The sequence below is a fragment of the Cynara cardunculus genome, unplaced genomic scaffold (genome assembly GCF_001531365.2).
Source record: "Cynara cardunculus var. scolymus isolate 2C unplaced genomic scaffold, CcrdV1 Un_Scaffold_7233, whole genome shotgun sequence".
NCBI lineage: Eukaryota > Viridiplantae > Streptophyta > Magnoliopsida > Asterales > Asteraceae > Cynara > Cynara cardunculus.
Genome location: NW_020203431.1, coordinates 14,138 through 18,473, shown reverse-complemented (window position 1 = coordinate 18,473; position 4,336 = coordinate 14,138). Strand labels below are relative to the sequence as shown.

Below are 4,336 nucleotides of genomic sequence, written 5' to 3'. Positions count from 1 at the left end.
ACCACATTTTTACACGTAAACTTCACAGCAAAAACACTGTGAAGGTTTAAAAAAGTCGAACCTTCACAGCAAAAACACTGTGAAGGTTTTAAAAAGTCACTTTCACAGCATTTTTGCTGTGAAGTTTCAAGTGTAAAATGCTGGTCTCAGGGGTCTCACGAAAACAGGCTGGTCTCACATGATCCCAAGTATATATATATATATATATATATATATATATATATATATATATATGTGAATGATCGTGTGAGAAAGAGAGTTAAGATGAGAAGCGTAAGAAAGAATCTGGACCTTTGATCACCTTTAATCTCAAACTCATCCATGAATAGGGCTTGATACGGGGATTGATCCAATTCCTCTCGGTGCATCTCATTCTATTGTGCATGTAAGAGTGGAGATCCCTTATTATGTTTTTCACCAGAACCCAACCCATATGTTTCATAATGTGATAATTTTACATGTATATGTTTCACTCTGTGAAGTTTCACATGTAATTTTAACATATGTGAAACAATATTTAAAATTATCACATACATTAAAATTATAGCCGATAAAATATCGGTTCTCGTAATTTATAAAACTTTTATGGTTCCCATTTCTGTCATAACATTATATAATATGTATATGTATGTGTGTGTGTGGGGAGGGATATTAACCATTCAGTCATAGCATTAGCATGTGATGAGCTTTTGTTGTAGGGTCTTCTTTTACATATTTCTGATGTGGGAGTAAGAGGGAAGAAATGGCCCCAATCTAAACATAAATGCACATGGATTGGATATATTTTGTTTGGAGGATACTTATAAAAAGTATCTGAGGTCATTCAAAGATGTACCCAGAAATGAACATATCACTTATTCTTGATCCTGACAAGTTTTCATGGGGATTTAAACACAGGAGAAGTTAAGCAAATTGAGACGATAAGAGAAAAGCTTTTTTTCTCTCCACTAAGAGGTAATGTATAGGACTATTATCAACTATCAATGATTATCAACACCGCAGTTATGGTCATAATCACGGTTAAACTAGAGAGATTTTGTTTCTATAGCAACACAATGTATTATTACTATACACAGGCATTTGTAACAGCCTTGAAATTGTCGTTGTTGACATAATTGCGACACATGGCAGCTAAAGCAACAATTCTGACCATAGTGACTATTTAAACAGGTACCATTCAAAGCAGCCATCACTAATAGCTTGCACCCATAAACCGTCACAACTGCTCGAACCAACCCCCTTGTGAACAGTTGTGCCTGTTGGTAGCCATGCACAACTAAGGCGTCGTTTCCAAAATCAAAACAATAAGTTTTGAAAATTTTCCAAACACCTACTCTATCACTCATGCTAACACCATGCGATTACACACATCAAATAGTTTCATCTTTCTCTAAATGAATAACTAAGAAAATAAAACCCAAAATCGAGAACAAACAAATGCTATATATCCATTCAAACCCCTGGATTTCATGCCCCTAAAGAATCATAAAAGCTTATCATGATTAAGGTCACATGTTTGCCACTCGCATCTTTAGTGAACATCATGTAAATGTCAAAACGATATGGGTATGCAAAAATACAACCAGAATGTAACATCTGAGGCGATCTGATGACCAAAAAGAAAGAATCCAATGAAATTGGAAGCAAAGTTGGCAGAGTCTAATGATCTGCTGCTTTGATCTTGAAAGCACCTATAGATCATGTTCATTGGCCAGGGACTAGCCAAAGAATTGAGGTAATTGAAGTAAGCTGGAAGCTTTAATTGCAAGCCCCTACATGTAAATCATAATATTGTACGGTATATCTTGTTAAGCACATCAACAAAACCAAATTTCATTCGAATTCTTGCTTGACTGCCATTTAAAAATATCTACTAGCTAGATATTAAAAGATCTACACTTTTGCAATATCGACATCAATAAATATCTTTTCAACAAGCCAAAACAATGCATGCATCTAAGAGAGAGAGAGAGAGAGAGAGAGAGAGATAGAGAAAGCACCTGTTCAAGTCGAGCAGCAAGTGGTGAGGAAAGTTTATCGCAATTCTTTATCCCCAGCGGTCCAACTTCAAGGCGTTGCAATCTTCATCCTTTTTCTAGACCCCAGTCCTGCCCCCTCCAATTTGATATATTTCAATCACATTGAAACTTGTCACTTTCATCATGTCGGCAACTCCTTAAACTTTCATAACCTACCTCTTTAGCTTCAAACTTTGAGCTAGACAGAGTTCTGTTTACCACCCCCCAATTAAAACTTCTACTGCCATTCAACACAAAAATATACAAGATATGGAAGGCTCATACTCGATCAACAATCTAGCACAAAACGCTATCCTAATATTACTTCTCTATACGGCTTCCTCCATCAGTTTCATCTTTGCCCTCAAGAAAACAAACATCGAATTCATCAGATCATCTTGTAGTTTGACAGCTTACCCTACACTCTGCTTCAACTCACTGTCAACTCAAGCAGGTGCAATCCAAACAAGCCCTAAGCTACTAGCCCAAAAATGAAAAGAGTGGTCAGAGGAAAGATTGTGAATGTTGCACACTTGACCAGTAATGCTTTGGCTTTGATCAACAGTTATGCTAGCTTCTCTAAGCATGAAATTCAGAGAAATTAGAGCTATAATGGTAGGATGCATTTCATGAAATTCACATGAACTGAAGCAACTAAACTTCAAGCACATAAGCAGAAGTTATAGCTCAATTTTTTTATTTTAATTCCCTAGTAACAATGTGTGAATTATGGCAAATTATTGCTAGCCTAATTGCAAATGCAATGTACTATTGAGAGAACATATGATCATGTCTCATATTGCTTTCATACTTTACGTAAACTGGAAGTCTAAAATGAAAAGGAAGTTGCTTAAGAATGCTATCCACTTTCTAACGAACACAAGGGGCCAGAAAACTAATAGCACACCATATAAGAAAACATACTTTCTCCTATTTTACTATGAGGTGTATTTTCTCATAAAATACCCAAAATATAAACAAGGGGATGTCACTCACTCGGTCCCAGCATGTGACCACTTTTTGTTGTTATACATTCTTTTACATTTATAAAAGATTTCTAATTTGGGAAGGAATTGGTCCCATGTCCCCTGGGCCAATCTTGACATCATTGCAAATGGATATAATTTGTTTTATCCATACGATCTTATAAAACATTTAGATAAAACACTTAAATTTTAAGAGTATAAAATATACAAACCATCAAGTACAAGTCACTAATCTATTTAGATTATGAATAAGGAATACATGGTTTTTTTTATAGTTTTGGAAAACCCATATCACTATTGATCCCTTTCCAACAGTTATGCTAGTTTCTCTAGGCAGGCAATTCAGATAAATTAGAGATATAATGGTTGGATCTATATGAAGTAGCCAAAATTCAAGCCCACCACCAGAAGTTATAGCTCAATGTAGCAAAAAACCTAAATTTTGTGTTCTAATTCCTTGTAACAATGTGTGAATGTATGGCAAATTGTTGCTAGCCTAATTGCAGATGCAATGTACTATTGAGTGAACATATTATCATGCCTCATATTGTGTAACACCCCATAACTCACATTGCATATAACATATAATTCATTCAGAGAAATACATGTATAATCCCACTAAGGTCCAAAGTACAAGAAACTACAATACAAAATACACAACTCAAAAATTCCAAAATACATGTTCTTGTACTATATAACATTCATCTTCAAAACACATCCACATATTGATCTTCATATAGCTATGCATATAGGGAAACAAATTATATTTTCTCTTTTCTTTTACTATCATTATACTATGTTGTTCCTGCAATACATATTTGAAAGCAAAATGAGGGTTAGACCTGAAGGTCTAATGAGATCCCTTTTTCTATGTTGTTGCAGGGTGAAGATCACCAAAACATTATTTAAAATCAACTTTTCACATAATGAAAACATAAATCAATAGTTCATTTAGTTCATCGATCTTCTGGTTCTAAAGACCAGACTTAGAAAGTATTTTCATAAGATAGCAGGACCATACCAGAGCTTCTGGTTATACCCAGAGCTCCTCTCAAGTTAATCTTCATAATTGTACAAAGTCAAACATAAAGGATGGATTGAATAGTTTTCCCAAGTATGAAAGTGTGAAATAAAATGCTCAAGTATGACCAGAGCCCCTGGTTCTACTAACCGGAACCTCTTGCTCAAAACCCATGACCAACCAGCGCCCCTCTGGTTCAACGTGAAGGCCAACCAGAGCCCTTATGGTTCATCCTTTTTGTATAAAAAGTTTTATAAGTTAAAAATAAAATTATAAAATCTTATGAACATCTTTTTTAAACATAATCTTGA

At 34.9% G+C, this 4,336-nt stretch overlaps 1 long non-coding RNA gene across 1 annotated transcript; it reads right to left on the bottom strand.

The window, feature by feature from the left end:
- Positions 1-1,425: 1,425 nt before the first annotated feature.
- Positions 1,426-2,292, bottom strand: LOC112504886. The gene is made up of 2 exons (XR_003068290.1): positions 2,001-2,292; positions 1,426-1,772 (listed from the first exon to the last, which is right to left on the bottom strand). It is a non-coding gene; the product is annotated as an uncharacterized LOC112504886 (long non-coding RNA).
- Positions 2,293-4,336: the final 2,044 nt, after the last annotated feature.